The sequence below is a fragment of the Bos grunniens genome, chromosome 9 (assembly GCF_055505025.1).
Source record: "Bos grunniens cultivar Pamir isolate PY7600 chromosome 9, Bosgru_T2T1.0, whole genome shotgun sequence".
Lineage (NCBI taxonomy): Eukaryota > Metazoa > Chordata > Mammalia > Artiodactyla > Bovidae > Bos > Bos grunniens.
The window spans coordinates 83,811,438-83,823,184 of record NC_141173.1 but is presented as its reverse complement, the minus strand read 5'-3'; the positions used below and the strand labels follow the sequence as shown (position 1 = coordinate 83,823,184).

The window sequence follows — 11,747 nt, the reverse complement described above, 5'->3', positions numbered from 1 at the left end:
CTTGGGGAGCTCCTTACTCACAGACATGTCTACTGGACAAATATGGACCATATAATATCTCTCCTGTGTGTTGTATCTATTTTAAGAGGGATAGAGTTGTTATGTGTTGGAAAAGACTCTTGAGAGTCCCTTGGACTGCAAGGAGATCCAACCAGTCCATTCTGAAGGAGATCAGCCCTGGGATTTCTTTGGAAGGAATGATGCTAAAGCTGAAACTCCAGGACTTTGGCCACCTCATGCGAAGAGTTGACTCATTGGAAAAGACTCTGATGCTGGGAGGGATGGGGGGCAGGAGGAGAAGGGGATGACAGAGGATGAGATGGCTGGATGGCATCACTGACTCGATGGACGTGAGTCTGAGTGAACTCTGGGAGTTGGTGATGGGCAGGGAGGCCTGGTGTGCTGCGATTCATGGGGTTGCAAAGAGTCGGACACGACTGAGCGACTGAACTGAACTGACCTAACTGAGAGTTGTCATGATGAAACTTGAAGCACCAGCCTGCCAGCCTCATAAACTGTTAAAGAGGGGTGGGGTGAGCGGTCTAGGGTGCCCCAGGACCTGTAAGAAACAGTCCATTTTAAACTGTTACTATGCCTACCATATTAATAATTTGGAACTTTATCAAGTTTTATCTCTTATTCAAATATAAGTTCTCTAATGTAGCCGAACAAGTTGTTTTTCTCCAGCAATATTTAGAATAACAGTTTTGGTAAAGCAAGAGGCCAGGTGACCCTTCAATCTTGAGATTTTTATCTGATTCCTGTTACCTCCTCTCTACTTCTTTCAGCAGTCATCTAATTGTACTTGTGTTTCAGTCAGTTCAGACATGGTTGTCACCAGAGATGGGGAATTTGGGGCCAAGAAATCCATTAAAATAAACCTCATTAAACTAAACCTTAGTTTCTTCTCCACCATTCACTATGTGCTATGTGCTAAGTCGCTTCAGTCATGTCCAAGAGATTGAACACTTGTCTCTTATGTCTCCTGCATTGGCAGGTGGGTTCTTTAGCAGTAGCGCCACCTGGGAAGCCCTTAATCACTCACTGCTGCTACTGCTGCTGCTAAGTCGCTTCAGTCGTGTCCGACTCTGTGCGACCCCATAGATGGCTGCCCACCAGGCTTCCCCATCCCTGGGATTCTCCAGGCAAGAATCCTGGAGTGGGTTGCCATTTCCTTCTCCAATCATTCACTACCCCAGCTCAAACCCCTTAGCCTTGTCAATTCTTCACCAATGTATTGTTTCCATGTCTAAAAGGTATAAAAGTTTCCTGCTGTGGTCACTTTTCCAGGTCTTCATTCTCTTGCGAAGACTTCTATATATATATATATATAAAGATGCAATAAAGCTTGTATGCTTTTCTCCTGTTAACCTAGCTTTGTCAATTTAATTTTCAGTCCCAGCCAGGGCCTCTAAGAGGGTTGAGGAAAATGTTGTTTTTCTTCCCTACAGCTCTATGGAATTCCTGCCAGAAAATGGATGGAAAGATTACCCTCAAAATGTATCATTTCTGAATTTAAAAATTCAGTGAAACACTGTTGTAATAATATGATACTTGCATATTTAGATACATTTTTTTTACATTTAGATAAATATGCACAGATAATCTATTAAGCCTGTTATACTTTTATTTTCTGTTTTCATATGAACATGTCTTATTACTGGAGACAGACTAGAACTAAGACATAATATGGTTTTCTATGAGTGAAAGGCCATCTGTCTTGATCTTTTTTACATGATTATGTACAATATTTGCTAATATATACAACCAGACTTTCTGGAATGATTGCGATGTACGAATTTAAGTACAACCACAAAAAGTCCACAAAAACCATTGTAAAATTTTCGAATATATTCATTGAGGGAATAAAAATCAGAGACATAAGTAGTCATGTGATATGGTTGCATATGTTTTTAAGGAGGAGAAAGTCAGATTTCTTTTTTAATGGAGTTTTATTTATTTTGGGCCGAGCTGGGTCGTCGTTGCTCTGTGTGGGCTTTTCTCTCGTTGCAGTGGGTGGGGCTGATCTCCAGTTGTGGCGCATGGGCTTCTCACTGCAGCGGCTTCCCTTGTTGTGGAGCATGGGTTCTTGGGCACGCAGGTTTCAGCCTTTGCAGCTCATGGTCTGTAAAGCACAGCCTCAGTAGTTGTGGCGCATGGGCTTAGCTGCTCCAAGGCATGTGGGATCTTCCTGGACGGGGGATCAAACCCATGTCTCCTGCATTGGCAGGCAGATTCTTTACCACTGAGCTACCAGACATGCCTGAAATTCAGATTTCTTCAGCAAATAGGTGACCATCATTCCAAGGAGAATACTACCTTGTAAGATAAGCTGAGAACTTGAAATTCTGTTTTCCAGGAAGCCTTCGTAGAGCCTGATGCCAAAGGCTGCTCTCCAGTAACCAAACGGTTTGACTCTCGTTTCCCATTTATTACCTTATATTTATAAGTGCTTCTCCTTCGCCTCTGCTTACCTCAGTCCCCAGAGCTCTAAATACTTTCTTCCTTCTAAATATTCCTTTTTAACCCTAAAGCCATGAGGAGGCCAGTAGGAGAATTTGGAAGGGCTACTCATTTTCTGAGCTTAGAAAGTTTTATCACATCAGGGTCAAGCTGCAAAATAAAAACAAATTAGAACCTTCTGGCTTTGCACAAGGAAATATGAAAATAGTTTCTGGTCACCCCCCACCACCCTTCAGCGCAGCTGAAGGGAGTGTTCAGCAATTTGTCAGTTGAAGATACCTCTGGTGCAGTTTGAGACCTAGGGAATCTTGACATGCTTTTGTTTTGTTTTATTTATAAAAAGCATTATTTGTTAAAAAACATAGTGGTGCGACAAACTAATTTGTAAAAGTTTAAGTTCGTTTAAAAAAATTTGTGTTTAATAAAGTGACTTTAGTTGTAGAGCACACAATGTAAGCATATAAAATAGTAATGGAATTCAGAAATAGATTATGTATGCATAGCATGCTGTGACTACGAAAAAAGGTTAATGTGTAACTTAATTAATTTCCTCCATTACAGAACCTTTGTCTTTGCTGGGCTGCACCTTTATTAAGTAAGCACAACAAGTTTGAATTGTTTACATCAGAAAGGGCAACTACTTATGGGAAAGCAAAAGAATAAATCCAGAAGGTGAGAGGGGAGAAAAAAGAAAGATGAGAGTGCTGAGCCAAGGCCCAGTCAGAGGAACAGACTGAGCTACTGGCCTAGAGGTCCATGTGATACAGAAATACATACACATATGTATGGGTTCTTTATACAGAAATATTTATTTTTGTTTTTTTTTTTGCCAAGTCCTGTCCAACTCTTTTGCATACACACACATGAACACAATTTTCTAGCTATGTGTCTGTGTGTTTGTGTGTGTGTATTGAGAGAAAAAGAAGAAGAAAAGGAATTTTAGAGATTTCATTTTTGGATTAAAAATTTAATTCCCTTATTTCCTTTGAATTATTTTTTAATGTTGGCCTGTGGTTTCTTTTTAAACTACACTGTGTGTGCACACAGTGCTAAGTGCCAAGTGCTAAGTTGCCTTAGTCGTGTCTGACAATTTGTGACCCCATGGACTGTAGCCCACCAGGCTCCTCTGTCCATGGGATCCTCCAGACAAGAACACTGGAGTGGGTTGCCATGCCCTCTTCCGGGGGATCTTCCTCACTCAGAGACTGAACCCATGTCTCATGTGTCCTGCATTGGCAGGCCAGTTCTTTACCACTAGTGCCACCTGGACATCCCACTGATAGTGCTACAAAGTATTGATAACATATTTTATTAAGCTGAGCCGTATACAATTGCTGATTTTTGTATGTCAAATATTTCTGATTTTTCCTGGTTCAACATAAATTATAGTCCATCTCACATATGGAGTTAGCTAGTTCAGGCAGAGTCTGATTTAAGTGCTCCAGGCAGAGGAAGCTTCATGCACATTGGCTGTGAAGAGAGGAAAACAATGTGATTAGCATATAAACTATTAGACTTCAAGTGAAGCATAGTACCCTCCCTCACGTGGGCATGCGTGTGTGCTCAGTTGCTTCAGTCATGTCTGACTCTTTGCAACCCCATGGACTGTAGCCTGCCGGGTTCCTCTGTCTATGGGATTTTCCAGGCAAGAATACTAGAGTGGGTTGCCATGCCCTCCTCCAGAGGACTTCCTGACCCAGGAATTGAACCCATGTCTCTTATGTCTCCTGCATTGGTAGGTGGGTTCTTTACCGCTAGTGCCACCTGGGAAACCCCATCACATGGGTGGGCATAATCAAATCAGCTGAAGGCCTTAAGAGGAAGACTGAGGGCTCCTCATGAGAAGAATTCTGTCTCCATACTGCTTTTGAACTTAAGACTGCAACATCAATGCCTGCCAGAATTTCAATTTCAGACTTGCCAGCCACCCCTATCATCATGTGAGACAATTCCTTAAAATATCTTTCTGTCTCTCTCTCTCTCTCTATATATATATATATAATATATATATATACACTCATCCTCATCCTATTGGTTCTGTTTCTCTGAAGATCCCTAACTAATATACAGCCAATAAATGATAGAGTGGATACAGGAATTCAGATTTTCCTGGTCCAAGGTCCGCATATTTAATCACTGCATCATGCCGTCCCTTCTATTTCGTTACAGAAGGTGGCATCCTCTGTTCACACCATCTGTTTCTGTGTTTGCTTCCCCCTTCTAAGCTGTAAGCTCACGTGGGCAAGAACTTGTGACCCCAGTATCCAGCACAATGCCTGTCACATGGCGTTACTCTGTGCATATTTGTTTGGAACAAAATACGTATGGATATGTGCTTTGACAACTGTAAAGCAATATAAAAATATGAGACCTTTCTGTTCTGTGGCAAACACATCATTCTTGTACAATTATTTATAAACAAATATAGAATGTGTATATCTAGAAGTCTGACTATGTGCGTAAGGCAGTGTGAAACTTTAAGCCAGTATTATTACTTGATAAGCTTGTTTTAACCTCTGACTGCAACCAGGGGTGAAAGAATATTTCTGAGATTAAAAAAGTGCATTTCTCTCCCTAACAACTGAAGAAACAAGTAAGAATCACAGACCATTTTCCATGCAGGATAAAGTCAGCAGTCTTATGTTCAGAAAGGCAACCAGGTTTGATGTCAAATGTTAGTTCTGATTGATTTTGGTGATGACTGCCTGCAGCACCTGAGAAGATTGTGAGATGGCAGTTGGGCCTTCAGCAAAGAGCTGCCTCATTAACCAGTTAGCTCCATCCTGGCCAAACGGTTGGGTGAGTGCAGCAAGAGTGATATTTTGTTCCCTGCCCTGATTTAAGAAATACAAGACCAGTCCTCTTGGTGTTTTTTGAATTAGCGAAGTTTGCTGTTGGGAAGGACAGGAATAAAGCTTCAGTTTAAAAGGGAGCTAGAATAATTTCCTTGAACCACAGGTAAAACATTTCCCCTGTCTAGGTGAAGGTCAATCTATTCAGGGCTGTCTTTAACATACACATTCCATCATTTTTTTCCCCTTAATCACCAAAATCATATAAAATTAAATTAACCAATATTTTTAGGCACATGTTTGCTGGACCAGAAGAATTAACCATCAGGGTCTAAGTCTAAAGCCAATACCAGGACAGAAATATCTATTACTGTTAGGGAGTATTTCAGTTTTCTCTTATATGTCCCCACAAACTGGACATTAACTTCATAGTTTTAAGCAGTCATTGGTTGCTTACTTTTACTCACGTATTTATCAATGTCTTTGCATAGCATTCTTTTTTGCACATCAAACCTTCCATCTGGAATGGCTTTTCTTCTTTATGAAATGCATACTGCTGCTGCTAAGTTGCTTCAGTCGTGTCCGACTCTGTGCGACCCCATAGACGGCAGCCCACCAGGCTCCCCCGTCCCTGGGATTCTCCAGGCAAGAACACTGGAGTGGGTTGCCATTTCCTTCTCCAATGCATGAAAGTGAAAAGTGAAAAGGAAGTCACTCAGTCGTGTCCGACTCTTTGCAATCCCATGGACTGCAGCCTAGCAGGCTCCTCCGTCCATGGGATTTTCTAGGCAAGAGTACTGGAGTGGGGTGCCATCGCCTTCTCCATATGAAATGCACAGATTCCTTAGAAATCACTTTAGATCTTTAAGTGATAAACACACTGAACTGTTTGCTTTGTCTGACAGTGTCTTTGTTTCCTCTATGCATGTGTGCTAACCTGCTCAGTCATGACTGACTCTTTGTCACCCCACGGACTGTAGCTCACCAGGCTCCTCTGTCCATGGAATTCTCCTGAAAAGAATCCTGGAGTGGGTTGCTGTTTCCTACTCCAGGCAATCTTCTCCACCCAGAGATCGAATCCGAGTCTCCAGTGTCTCCTGCATTGGCAGATAGATTCTTTACCACTGAGTCGCAGGGGCTTCCCAGGTTTCCTATTTGCTCTTGAAAGACAGCTTTTCATGATAGAAATTCAGGTTGACAGTGATTTTCTGTCAGGATGTTTTTTGCAGTCTGCTGACATCTGTTCCTTAAGATATGAGGTCAGCAATCAGTCCAATCGTCATTCCTCTGAAGTAATCAGCTCTTTCTCCTTGGAAGCTTTTAAATATATTTTTTCTTTCTCATTCTTCAGTCTCTCTAATATGTGTCTAAAATTAAATTTGTTTTTATTTGTCTTATTTGAGATGTATCACCCTCTTGGATCTAAAGATCTTACAATGTTCTTGTAAGTTCTTAACCATTTTACCTTCAAATATCATCTGTTTTCAATTCTTTACCTTTTTCTGAATTTCTGATTAGGCATTATGAGAATTCTTATCACTCTTTTCTCTAGATTTTTTCATATTTTACACCTAATTTCTTCATAGTTATGTTCCACTTCTCTGATTCTTTATGAACATGCATCTCATCTGCTGTTTGATCTCAAATTCTTAACTTCATTATTTTTACTTGTTTGGTTTTTATCTGAATATAATTTGATTTGGTTTATTTGAGATATATTATCTAAACATAGTTTTATTTGGTTCATCAAACCAGATAAATCTCTATCATGCTTGCTGTTTGCTCATGCTTTTAAGCTTCTTATTTTCAAAATTTAGTTAAGTGTATTATGCATAACAGTTTAGCACCCTTTATTTGATAATTCTAATTCTGACATTATTTTAAATCTGTTTCTGTGGTTTTTCTCTTACGGTGCCTTATTCTTGTGAATTGTTGAATTTTGTGCTGTGAACTATTTATTTTCTTGGTCTATATCTGTGTCAAAGTTTCGGTTAAGGTTGAAGCTGACACGGACTTCCTTGGTGGTCCAGTGTTAAGAATCCACCTTCCAATGCAGAGGATGTGAATTCAATCCCTGGTGGAGGAGCTAAGATCCCACATACCATGAGGCAACTAAGCCCACATGCTGCATTTACTGAGCTCACGCGCCACAACTAGAGAGGAGCCCACACCTCGCAATGAAGACCTGATGTAGCCAAAAATAAATTTTAAAAAATGGTTGAAGCTGATACTATCAAAGAGGGTTGACATTTATTTTATTCTCTTCCATACGACACATCTAACTTAAAATCAACTTAAATTTATTTCTTAACTTAGGGTTTTTGGACCACAAAGTATGAATTTGGGCCAAAACCCAATTGAGGACCAGGTTGAGATTTCAAATTCTCAGAGTAGATTTTTCTCTCTTCAACTAGTGTCAAATTCAAGACAGGCAAAGTTCCTTACTTTTCCCTTTAGTATCATTAAGGGTCCTCACTTTATGAGGGTCTCCTGTAAGGTTTTCTATTTTCAGCAGGCCTTGGGATTTTTCCACTGTTCCCATGTATTAAGTGAATACATCAGAAACTCAAGTTATTCATAGTTCAGCAAAAATCCTTGGATCAAAAGCCAGTCTTGATATTTACTTACCTCCTAGGTTAACTGCCCACATGATATTTGAGGCCTTTGAGTTCCTCATTTTTTGTGTGTGTGAGCTACCTCAGCAGTGCATTTAAAATAATTCCAAAGAAATAATTTGTCTTCATCAGAAAAGTTATTCAAGTTATGTAATGTTACCATGTTGAAAGCAGAAGTCAAAATCCAATTTTATTACATTATGTTTTTACTCAGACTTCTGCAAGGGCCATTTGATTTGAAGGCATGAAATGTCACTCACACAGAACCCCCATCAGTAGAGCTGACTGAGTGTATTGAGGGGAACTCTCTGGCTTGGGGGTTGAAAGCTATAATTGCAAACACCACTTCATGAGCTTTCCATTGTACTAGACTTTGCAATGTATGAATATAGGAGAATTCACATGAATTCTAATTAGAAGGCTCCTGGACTCAGTTTGGCTACCATTAGCTCTTACCTGTGTATTATAGATCATGTCAGGGTGATGGAGAATATTGAAGTGAATGATAATGAGGTAGATGCACAGAAATGGAGCCATATGGCTTTGCAAAGCTTCCTAACACTATTATGCCACACATACACACTCTCTCTGGGATGGAGGACTCGTGACCGTAATTTTGTGCTAGAGAGGGCAGGCTGCTCATCGTAAGACACCATCTGGGACAACTTATCCAGATGCAATTTTCCTTAGCAATTTTCCTATGGTTGGCTCTATTACCATAATGGATAGATTTCTGTCGTCTGTTCCTTGGGAATATTTTGTAGTATCAGTGTGAATAGTGTTAGGATCTATTTATTTATTTATTTGGCAAGGAACTAAGAACTGTAACAATTTATTGTCCGTGAATTTGAAGAGTAAAATATTCGTTTGCTCTGAGCTCACTTCTGCTCATGAAAATCCTGTTCCAATTACTTGAGTCTGGAGCCAGTGCATGTAAGTAAAATTCTGACATGGAATTACATCACTGCAGATAAAATACCTTGTTTAAACCATAAAAACAATTTTAGGATTCTAATTCTTCAAAACAAATGTCATATTGCTGTATACAATTTTGCAATGTCAAGCAGGCTTGTACATTTTAAAGCAAAAATAAGGATGGCATTTGAAGTAAAATTGCCTTTTGTCTTCTTTAAATCTAGCAGATAATAACATCTAAAGAACTGAGCAGGGGAGGAAGAATCTTAATGTCTATGACTCATACACATGCACTTTCATCATGTCTCAGGGCCATGACCTCTTGCTATGCAATTTTGCCCAGAAGGTTTTAATGTTATTTTTGGAGAATTGTTATGTACAATAACCAAGAGAGCTTAAAGTCATATTTAAGTAGGTGCCAAGTTAGGTACAGGTGTCTCTACTCCACAGTGTAGTTTATGCAGTAAAAAAATTCTTAACATAATTTTACAGAGTGTATTATTTAACTTACTATTTTATTCTATTTAGGCACAGCGGTGAATCAAGCTTTAAAGGATGAACACTACTATGGAAAAACCGTATTTTCTTAGCTAAAAGAATTTTCTTCTAGGAGGAGCCTTGTTTTGTCTGAAGGGTGCTTTCATAATTCTTTTTTGCGCTGGGGTCCAGGGACCACCACAGTGCAGGCTTATGTATCAGGCTTCTGACTTACTGAGTAGGACAAGCAACGTGAGTGTGAGCTGCATTTAGCTCTCAGGAAAATAAAGAGGATTTTAAAAAGCAATAGAGAGCAGACGTGGAAGACAGATGAGGTGTCTCAAGGAATCTCAGGCTTTTAGGGGAGGAGGAAGAAAGTGAATGGGCAATCACAGTGGGTTTTGTGTAGGTGTTGCTATTGTGTGACTCTTTCCCCCACTCTTTTCACAATACATACTAGATATCTACTTTTTATTAACATCTTTTAGAATTAGATCTATCCATGCCCTGCTTTAAGGTTGTTGTGAATTAAATAGAGATTTAACAGATTCCTAACAGATAGGATTGTGGAGGGTAATACTTTTCTTCTTTGGGCTCTTAATAGAAGTTAAAGAGCAGATGCTTGAAGCTGTATTTCCTCATGAGTGCTTAAAGTGCAAATAAACTGGGTCCTTGATTGAGAGTTCATTAAAGTGTTAAAGAGGGCACAAAACAGAGTAATACTGCTGTGACTTTGTGAAAATTGAGGAGTCTTGTCAAAGACTTATGGGAATGGGGGGTCATCTCAGCTCTATGTGGAGAGAGAAATAGAGTGCGGTTTGATTGTAATATGGCAGAATATAAAGGAAAGTGGTGAGAGACAAGGCCAGAAAAATAATCTGAAGCCAAAGCATGTTAAGATTTTTCATGCATGAAAGATCTGAATGCCAGGATTAAGTACTTGGATCTTTTTTAGAAAAAAAGTGTCATAGAATATTTGTTTTTGGGTGGTAACTTAGATTTATAAAATAAGTCTTTTTATTACTTCTAAAAATAGTGCCTTTTTTGTCATATAAAGCCAAGAAACATAGAACAAGTATTAAAAAAGGAAAATAGATACTTTGGGAATCCTAGCACCTATGTTTTCTTGTATTCTTTCTGGATTCAATCTTTTTCTTTTGTATAGACACAGGTTTTAAAAACTAAAAATGTCAGTATGATTCACATACTGCTTTGTCAGCTACTGCACTTTGCATATCCTTGAAGACTTGATTGGAAACCTACGCTATGTGAATAAATATGGTAGAATGAAGTGCTTGACTGTAGTGGTCAGAGCCTGGATAACTGGCAAAGCCCAGGAGACATCTCAAGGGAGGTAATGTCAGGGTCAGTAGAGAGAAACTGGGAATGACCACAGAGAGCTGGTGGGTAGGCTGCTGGGGCAAGATTGGGACAGAGGAGGCTTAGTGGGCAATAATTTCCAGATTTTTAACCTAAACCTGTTGAAAAACTAGCTGAAGTAGACAACAAGGATGAGTTGACAGTTTTGATAGAAAGTTGACAGGTTTGATTGGAGCTGTGTATGGCTATCAGCAAATCTGGGTGAAAATGTTCAGTAGAAATAGGACCAGTCAGGCTTGGTGACTAGGCTTGAGGATTGGCATAGAAAAGGGAACAACAGCCTGAGTGTTTGTTCATGCATGGCTAATTTAAGTCCCCCAACCTCGCAAAGTAAAAATTATCATCTCTAATTTATAGGTAAGTCTCAGCAAGATTAAGTCATTAACCCATACAGCTACTAAATGGCAGAACTGAGAATTAAACTGTCCAAAACTCTTTCTGTTTTGCTAAGCAAAGAAGTGTTGAAGGGGCAGAATGAGTAGGGGAGATCATTAACAGAAGTACACAACTATTAATATCGATAAATCCAAATACATACACACACAGGGATGGTAGGAACATAACATATCCCTACACTAAACAATGTTTCTATAATCATGAAGCTTACATTTTAGCAGCAGAAACAATCATTAGACTCACCTGCTGGATCGTAGGGTGGCCCTGTGACTTGCTTTGGCCAATGAAATGTTAGCGTGTGTGCCTGGATCAGAAGCTTTAGAGGTGCAGGCATGATTTGTCTTGGCCTCTGGCCTCCACATCAGTTATGAAAAGAACGTGCTTCTGCAGCCACTGGTCCCATAAAGAGACACAGACAGAGCTGAACTCAGCCAACCCACACGCCTCAAGTGAGCAAAACAAATGCCTTTTGCTGTAAGCCACTGAGTGCTCACTGCAGCTTTTGCTAACACAGACATAAGGTATAAGAATGAAAGCAAAGAGACAAGTCAGTGTTCTAGGTAAAAGATAAGGGTGGATTGGACTAAAATCATTGGCATTGTGGAGATGATAAAAAGGAGAGATTCCAGAGATATTTAGGCTTTGGAATTGGTAATATGGATGACTGAAGGAAAAAGTAATAGGAAAGGCAACACCAAAGATGGTATTT

At 39.7% G+C, this 11,747-nt stretch overlaps 1 long non-coding RNA gene across 1 annotated transcript; it reads right to left on the bottom strand.

Annotated features, from left to right (window-relative positions):
- Positions 1 to 3,756: 3,756 nt before the first annotated feature.
- On the bottom strand, positions 3,757 to 11,417 carry LOC147366263 (uncharacterized). The gene is made up of 2 exons (XR_015132452.1): positions 11,282 to 11,417; positions 3,757 to 3,933 (listed from the first exon to the last, which is right to left on the bottom strand). It is a non-coding gene; the product is annotated as an uncharacterized LOC147366263 (long non-coding RNA).
- Between the last annotated feature and the right edge of the window lie 330 nt (positions 11,418 to 11,747).